Below are 9,607 nucleotides of genomic sequence, written 5' to 3' on the forward strand. Positions count from 1 at the left end.
CTTGAAAGAGTAGCCACATGCTGAGCACTTGTTGGCTGCTTTTCCTTCACTGGAGTGCTTCATCATCTGATGCAGCGCTCCATCCATCACTCTCCTTCTTGGTCAAATTGCCCTTACACAGCCTGGAGGTGTGTTGGGTCATTGTCCTGTTGAAAATCAAATGATAGTCCCACTAAGCGCACAACAGATGGATGGCGTATCGCTGCAGAATGCTGTGGTAGCCATGCTGGTTAAGTGGCCATGAATTCTAAATAAATCACTGACAGTGTCACCAGCAAAGCACCATCACAACACCTCCATGCTTCACGGTGGGAACTACCTATGCGGAGATCATCCGTTCATCTACTCTACGTCCACAAAAGATACGGCGGTTGGAACCAAAACATATTTACATTTACATTTACTTTAAGTCATTTAGCAGACGCTCTTATCCAGAGCGACTTACAAATTGGTGCATTCACCTTATGATATCCAGTGGAACAACCACTTTACAATAGTGCATCTAACTCTTTTAAGGGGGGGGGGTTAGAAGGATTACTTTATCCTATCCTAGGTATTCCTTAAAGAGGTGGGGTTTCAGGTGTCTCCGGAAGGTGGTGATTGACTCCGCTGACCTGGCGTCATGAGGGAGTTTGTTCCACCATTGGGGTGCCAGAGCAGCGAACAGTTTTGACTGGGCTGAGCGGGAACTGTACTTCCTCAGAGGTAGGGAGGCGAGCAGGCCAGAGGTGGATGAACGCAGTGCCCTTGTTTGGGTGTAGGGCCTGATCAGAGCCTGAAGGTACGGAGGTGCCGTTCCCCTCACAGCTCCGTAGGCAAGCACCATGGTCTTGTAGCGGATGCGAGCTTCAACTGGAAGCGCAGTGGAGAGAGCGGAGGAGCGGGGTGACGTGAGAGAACTTGGGAAAGTTGAACACCAGACGGGCTGCGGCGTTCTGGATGAGTTGTAGGGGTTTAATGAACATATCACATTTTGACTTATCAGACCAAAGGACAGATTTCCACCGGTCTAATGTCCATTGCTAGTGTTTCTTGCCCAAGCAAGTCTTCTTTATTGGTGCCCTTTTGTAGTGGTTTCTTTGCAGCAATTTGACCATGAAGGCCTGCTTCACGCACTCTCTGAACAGTTGATGTTGAGATGTGTCTGTTACTTGAACTCTGAAGCATTTATTTGGGCTGCAATTTCTAAGGCTGGTAACTCCAATGAACTTATCCTCTGCTGCAGAGGATAACTCTGGGTCTTCCTTTCCTGTGGTGGTCCTCATGAGAGCCAGTTTCATCATAGCGCTTGATGGTTTTTGCGACTGCACTTGAATAAACTTTCAAAGTGCTTGAAATGTTCCTGAATGACTGTTCTTCATGTCTTAAAGTACTGATGGACTGTCGTTTCTCTTTACTTATTTAAGCTGTTCTTCCCATAATATGGACTTGGTCTTTTACCAAATAGGGCTAGCTTCTGTATACCACCCGAACCTTGTCACAACACAACTGATAGGCTCAAACGCATTAAGATGGAAAGAAATAACACAAATTAACTTTGAACAAGGCACACGTGTTAATTAAAATGCATTCCAGATTACTATGAAGCTGGTTGAGAGAATGCCAAGATTGTGCAAAGCTGTCCTCAAGGAAAATGGTGGCTACTTTGAAGAATCTCAAATATAAAATATATTTTGATTTGTTTAACACTTTTTTTTGTTGGGGTTACTACATGACTATATGTGTTATTTTATAGTTTTTATGTCTTCATTGTGATTCTACATTGTAGAAAATGGTAAAAATGAAGAAAAACCCTTGAATGAGTATGTGTCCAAACATTTGACTGGGACTGTATACAGTTGAAGTAAAAAGTTTACATACACCTTAGCCAAATACATTTAAACTCAGTTTTTCACAATTCCTGACATTTAATCCTAGCAAAAATTCCCTCTTCGGTCAGTTAGGATCACCACTTTATTTTAAGAATGTGAAATGTCAGAATAATAGTAGAGATTTATTTCAGCTTTTATTTCTTTCATCACATTCCCAGTGGGTCAGAAGTTTACATACACTCAATTAGTATTTGGTAGCATTGCCTTTAAAGTGTTTAACATGGGCCAAACGTTTCGGGTAGCCTTCCACAAGCTTCCCACAATAAATTGGGTGAATTTTGGCCCATTTCTCCTGACAGAGCTGGTGTAACAGAGTCAGGTTTGTAGGCCTCCTTGCTCACACATGCTTTTTCAGTTCTGCCCACAAATGTTCTATAGGATTGAGGTCAGGGCTTTGTGATGGCCACTCCAATACCTTGACTTTGTTGTCCTTAAGCCATTTTGCCACAACTTTGGAAGTATGCTTGGGGTCATTGTCCATTTGGAAGACCCATTTGCGATGAAGCTTTAACTTCATGACTGATGTTTTGAGATGCTGCTTCAATATATCCACATCATTTTACTTCTTCATGATGCCATCTATTTTGTGAAATGCACCTGTCCATCCTGCAGCAAAGCACCCCCACAACATGATGCTGCCAATTCCCGTGCTTCACCGTTGGGATGGTGTACTTCGGCTTGCAAGCCTCCCCCTTTTTCCTCATAACATAACGATGGTCATTATGGCCAAACAGTTCTATTTTTGTTTCATCAGACCAGAGGACATTTCTCCAAAAAGTACAATCTTTGTCCCCATGTGCAGTTGCAAACCGTAGTCTGGCTTTTTTATGGCGGTTTTGGAGCAGTGGCTTCTTCCTTGCTGAGCGGCCTTTCAGGTTGTCGGTATAGGACTCATTTTACTGTGGATATAGATACTTTTGTATCCATTTCCTACAGCATCTTCACAAGGTCCTTTGCTGTTGTTCTGGGATTGATTTTCACTTTTTGCACCATAGTACATTCATCTCTAGGAGACAGAACGCGTCTCCTTCCTGAGCGGTATGACGACTGCGTGGTCCCATGGTGTTTATACTTGCGTACTATTGTTTGTACAGATGAACGTGGTACCTTCAGGCGTTTGGAAATTGCCCCCAAGGATGAACCAGACTTGTGGAGGTCTACAATTTTTTTCTGTCTTGGCTGATTTCTTTTGATTCTCCCATGTCAAGCAACGAGGCACTGAGTTTGAAGGTAGGCCTTAAAATACATCCACAGGTACACCGCCAATTGACTCAAATGATGTCAATTAGCCTATCAGAAGCTTCTAAATCCATGACATCATTTTCTGGAGTTTTCCCAGCTGTTTAAAGGCACAGTCAACTAGTGTATGTAAACTTCTGACCCACTGGAATTGTGATACAGTGAATTATAAGTGAAATTATCTATCTGTAAACCATTGTTGGAAACATTACTTGTCATGCACAAAGTAGATGTCCTAACCGACTTGCCAGAACTATAGTTTGTTATTAACAAGAAATTTGTGGAGTGGTTGAAAAACGAGTTTTAATGACTCCAACCTGAGTGTATGTAAACTTCAGACTTCAACTGTACATTTGAACCTTCCTATGGACTTAAGTCTTATAGCCTTATTTGCGCATTGTGCCCCTTGCAGGCACTTCCACTGAGGTGAATAACATTAGGAAATAAATCATTTAGATTTTCTTCTTAATCGATGTGCTGAATGTGTTGACTCCCTGTTTGGCCATGAAAATACATCCTCTTACATTCAAGTGTATTGAGCAAGGGTTGGTTGCAATGTAAATGCATATTGTCTTATTGTTAGACTGTTTTCCTCAATTCATATTTGATCAAAGCAATGACTGCAAGTGTGTGTGTGTTTGGAGGCATATGAATCAATGCTGATGTTGTCCCCCAAACTGCTGCCTACCCCTGCAATAACCTGGTGTGCATGGGAACAGCTGGACGAGAGAGGCTAGTGATGTGTAGCCGAAGTAAGAAGCTAGATATTAGGCCATTCATTAGCTAAATATTAGGGTTATAGGCTAAATATTTACCATTCAAAGTGCAAGAAAAAAAGTTAACAGATTATGAAATGGCAGATCCAGGCTGTGCTCTGGTCGCAGGGCATGCAAAGCTTCGCTATTGATTAGGCCTACGTTTTTAGACAAGACAATTATTATACCTGGGCTACAACAGTGAAAATCGAGTGAGTACACAATTATTGTCCATAGGCTGTAAACTGTAGTGATGTAGGCTAATTTGAATAAGCGCTCAAACGTCCATGTTTGTTTCAGGCCGAAATAACTTCTTAGGCTTACAGCCTAGGACCGACTATGCAACCGTTTGGGTCTATTCTCAAAAGTTTAGAAGGTCCAGAAAGGTACATTAGCAGGCCACTCATGTATGTCTATTGTCAGGATGTATGTAGCCCAGTGTTAAGATTAGCCAACTAGAGGAAAATATGAGCTTCTCACCAACGCCCCGCTCGTTCTTAATGCTGTAGCCTATTTTACATTCAGCAAGTAAGCGCAAGTGTGCATTTCTTGTTCAATAGGTTATTAGAAAGCTAAGGAAAATCAGTTGAATTAAGTGTCCAACAAGCTTTTGTAGTCTGGCTTTTCCTGGGACTCCAGAAGATTTTAAGAGGAATAGCGGTGGCAGCAGAGAGGCCAGGTGTATACTTGTAAAACAGAACAAAGACAGACCGGCTCGAGATGTAGCCTATAGCCTATTCAAGTTAGAAGCATATTAGCCCATAATTCATAAGCTCATTGTTAGGCTTAATACTGCAGTGGATATATCCAGTCAATTTACACAGCAGAAAAAGTTTATCAGATAACGAAGTCATAGGTAGCCTTACACTATGTACGCTCCCTCCCAGTCCCCAGGTACCAGCTCGAAAAGCTACCCTATTTCAGTTTTTTAGGGACAAGAAATGTATCCTACCTAGGCTGCAACAACACAACGTAATGAAGAATGTTATTATTGTTAAGTGGGTACAAATCTCTAGTCTAGGGCTCCTGAGTGGCGCACCGGTCTAAGGCACTATCTCAGTGCTACAGGCGTCACTCCAGACACCCTGGTTCGAATCCAGGCTGTATAACTACCAGCCGTGGTTGGGAGTCCCATAGGGCGGCACACAATTGGCCCAGCGTCGTCCGGGTTTGGCCGGTTTAGGCCGTCATTGTAAATAAGAATTTGTTCTTAACTGATTTGCCTAGTTAAATAATGGTTAAAACATTTTGTCATTTGAATAACCGCTCAAAAGCCTGGTGTTTTGAATGCATATTCATTTCAAAATAACTGCATCCAGCCCCATAACTGGGCAACCATTTGGATCAGTTATGGGGGTTTTCTCTGCAGTTTAGCCTACAAGCTCCAGGAACATTAGCAGGCCATTAAGGTGTATTTTTTCCGGATGTATCTGCGAACAGAAACATGCTAATGCAAGGATTTCTAGTGGCGCGCATATGAATTATGATATTGCGTGAGCGCGGAGGAAGTTATATCCATAGTTTCCACGTTTTTGCTTCTTTGTTTTAAAAGCATTTGAAAATTAGGTGAATACTTCTCAATCATTCTGATTTGTGTTCTGATTGTGACATGCTGTAAAATTTCTCACAGTGTGAAATGCTGCTGTCAGATCCTGCCATAGGTTTTGGATATTATTCAGATCTGGCCACTTCACTCGCCATTCAAGAACAGTCCAGTTCACAATTCCTGGGTGCTTTTTTAAAAATCTCTGGAGTTGTGCTGCTGGAAGACGCACAACCTTCAATGGAGACCCAGTTCTTGGACACTGGGTTGAACATTGGACTACAAAACACCTAACAATCTGCTGATTTCATGATGCCTTGTGCACTTTCAAGGCCCGCAGTACCAGATGCAACAAAGCAACCCAACAGAATTACCAGACCTCCCCATGTTTGATTGTAGGGAGGGTGTCAGTTAACACTGATCTGTATTGTCTTCAGAACATTTTTCCCTGGATTTTTGGCTTGTTTAGGTGGGTTTTTAAAAAGTTAAATCACGCTTTCTTGTCTCCTTCAGCAGTGGGGTCTTCCTATGTCTACCAATGACCAAATGAAGCAATTAATTACGGGTGAGGTTCGATAATACTGTGGGGTTGCTTTGCTGCCCCTGGTACTGGGGGCCTTGAATGTGTGCAAATCTTCAGATTATCAATGTGTTTTGGAATGCAATGTCCAACCCAGTGCCAAAAAACTGTTGAAGATTGTGGGTCTTCCAACAGGACGACAACCCCAAACACACACAAAGCACCCTGGAATGGTTCAAGAAGAAACGCTGGACTTTTCTTGAGTGGCCAGTGACGAGTCCAGATCTATATCCCACCCATAACCTATGGTGAAAGCTGAAAACAGCAGTTGGCGGAGGGCACCCTTCAAACATTGAAGAATTATAGCAGTTTGCTGCTGCAGAGTGGGCCAAATTGCCATTAGAAAAATGCAACAAGATCATTGATGGCTACAAGAAGTATTTGTGGCAGTTATCTTGGCCGAAGGCTGTGCAACCAAGTACGAACTCCGGGGTGCCAATTTTGTCCATGCCATTTGTCTTAAGTTTACAATTTTAACTGAGGAAATAAAGTTCACAAAAATATATTTGGTTCTGCAATGTTGAAAATCCAATAGTGTGGAGACAGTTTTTTTCAATTTCAACTTATTTGAGAAGAAATGGGGAATTATTTAAAAGTGCAAGGGTGCCAATATATTGGTCTGCAACTGTACATATCCGTTGTAGATCAATAGTACAATAATAGTAAAGTATAAACACCACAAACACCATGGGACCACGCAGCCGCCACACCGCGCAGGAAGGAGACGCGTTCTGACTCCTGGAGATGAACGAACTGTGGTGCGAAAAGTGCAAATCAATTCCAGAACAACAGCAAAGGACTTTGTGAAGATGCTGGAGGAAACAGGTACGAAAATATCTGTATCCACAGTAACTCGAGTCCTATATCAACATAACCTGAAAGGCCGCTCAGCAAGGAAGAAGTCACTGCTCCAAAACCGCCGTAAAAAAGCTACACTACGGTTTGCAACTGCACATGGGGACAAAGATTGTACTTTTTGGAGAAATGTCCTCTGGTCTGATGAAACAAAAATAGAACTGTTTGGCCATAATGACCATTGTTATGTTTGGAGGAAAAAGGGGGAGGCTTGCAAGCCAGAGAACACCATCGCAACCATGAAGCACGGGGGTGGCAGCATCACGTTGTGGGGGTGCTTTGCTGCAGGAGGGACTGGTGCACTTCACAAAATACGATGGCATCATGAGGTAGGAAAATTATGTGGATATATTGAAGCAACATCTCAAGACATCAGTCAGGAAGTTAAAGCTTGGTCGCAAATGGCTCTTCCAAATGGACAATGACCCCAAGCATACTTCCAAAGTTGTGGCAAAATGGCTTAAGGACAACAAAGTCAAGGTATTGGAGTGGCCATCACAAAGTCCTGACCTCAATCCTATAGAACATTTGTGGGCAGAACTGAAAAAGCATGTGCGAGCAAGGAGACCTACAAATATTTCACAGCTCTGTCAGGAGGAATGGGCCAAAATTCACCCAATTTATTGTGGGAAGCTTGTGGAAGGCTACCCGAAACGTTTGACCCAAGTTAAACAATTTAAAGGCAATGCTACCAAATGCTAATTGAGTGTATGTAAACTTCTGACCCACTGGGAATGTGATGAAATAAATAAAAGCTGAAATAAATCTACTATTATTCTGACATTTCACATTATTAAAATAAAGTGGTGATCCTAACTGACCTAATACGGAATTTTTACGAGGATTAAATATCAGGATTTATTAAAAACGGAGTTTAAATGTATTTGGCTAAGGTGTATGTAGTGCACTACTTTTGACCAGGAGCCTCATTTTATAAAGTTGCATACTCACAAAATATGCCCCAAAATTAGCATGTACCAGTTTCCACAGAAAAGTTGGCATTTATAAAAACTGCACTTGACGTGAGAATGTGTTTTATTCTCCCGCAAACTTTTGACCATTCATTCGTACAGTTTCTAGTGGTTGAAGTATTGTATTGCAATAATGCAAAAGTACCCTAATAGCCCTGTGCAAATGGGAAATATGACTTCCTCATAACAAAAAACGTGTAGCTAAAATATAATAACAAGTTGCAATAATTTGCTGTTAGTGAGAAGAGCGAAAATCTATTTTCTTTGTATTCTAAAATAATTATATATTTCTTATTCATTTCATTTCCATGATCATTGCAGAATAAATTCCTCACCTTTTTCTGACTGTGATGGTTTCATACTTACAAAATAGCCTATTGGCCTACAACAAGTTAGCATGAGATACCATTCGTCCCATCTCATTTAATTTGACCCACTTCACAGCAGTAAATCGATAAACTAACAGTATTTTGCCCTGTGCGATCCGATCCAAGCACAGTTTAACCGTAGAACAGACGGTTCAGCTTTTACATTGACGTTTGAAGGCTACGTCTGAATACTGTAATGTAAAACTTCTGGAGTAGCCTAGACAATATTTTAATTTAGAAACGTAATACATATATCATAACCATTGCACCTTTTCTGGCCATGAGTTCATATTCCTGAAGTAGCGATACAACAAATTAACATGCACATCTCTCATTTCATTAGGACTATTAGATAGGCTATTATAATTTCAATGTTTTTTGCTCTATGCACCCGAAGGGAGTGCGGTTTATAACATACAGTAGAATTGAACAGGCGAACAGACAGTTGACCTACTGTAGTTGGGGGAAAAAATCAGAGTAGACTGTGTTTCGAATTCTCGGGCAGTGCAGCATATTTAGGTTTGGTGAAAAAGTACATGCAAAACATTGAATTCAAACGATCTGTTAACAGGTCCACAACAGTTTGCAATTGTTTTTGTGTTTCAGAAACGGTCAAATACAGCAAATGTCACACAAATATATAAAAATGCCAACACCAAAGACATTTGATCAAGTTTACCTTTGATATTTCCTTTTAGATATACTGTCTTGGCCTACTTCCAATACTTCCAAAGTAAACAAAAAATAATAGCATTATTGTCACTGTAAAATGTGAATAATGGACGTTATTCGGCGGAGTTATAATGCTTGTAAACGCGCGGTTTTAAGACAAGTCTGATTTATAAAGGGAAACGTGTGTGTGTGTGTGACGTGCGCCAAGTTTATGAATCTCAATGTTTTTGTTCATACGCAGTAGTTTCAGAAATAGCGCACGCAGATATCTAGTGTAAAATTTCACTTAACGGTTATAAATGAGACCCCAGAGGCCGATGGCCCTGTTAATTCTTTTTGCATTTTATAGGGAATATGGTGCCATGTGAGAAACACTGTAAATACAGTATCTCTCCCCTAATGAATTCAGCAGAGAAGGGCTATGGCTCTACCAAAACAATACCTTGCCTGTATTATTTATAATTAATCCTGCCTCCATGTTTTATTTTCTTTGGTTGTCTCCTATGTAGCACTTAAATGAATCCATTATGGAAGACCTGTATCAATTAGTATTCTTCTTTTCCTTTCTTTGTCCTCTGCCCTCTTGGTCATGTCATGAACATGCTGACTACTTGTATTAAATTAATTATTTGCAACGATAAGACACGTGTGTGATATTCAGGTCTCAGTGTTGCAATAGTGCATATATACAGTGCCTTCAGAAAGTATTCACACCCCTCGACTTTTTCCACATTTAGTTGTGTTACAGCCTGA

At 41.1% G+C, this 9,607-nt stretch overlaps 1 long non-coding RNA gene across 1 annotated transcript; it reads left to right on the forward strand.

The window, feature by feature from the left end:
• Positions 1-212: 212 nt before the first annotated feature.
• Positions 213-6,493, forward strand: LOC139023569 (uncharacterized). Its single transcript, XR_011474707.1, has 2 exons — positions 213-370; positions 951-6,493. It is a non-coding gene; the product is annotated as an uncharacterized lncRNA (long non-coding RNA).
• Positions 6,494-9,607: the final 3,114 nt, after the last annotated feature.

The sequence above is a fragment of the Salvelinus sp. IW2-2015 genome, linkage group LG33, assembly GCF_002910315.2.
Source record: "Salvelinus sp. IW2-2015 linkage group LG33, ASM291031v2, whole genome shotgun sequence".
NCBI lineage: Eukaryota > Metazoa > Chordata > Actinopteri > Salmoniformes > Salmonidae > Salvelinus > Salvelinus sp. IW2-2015.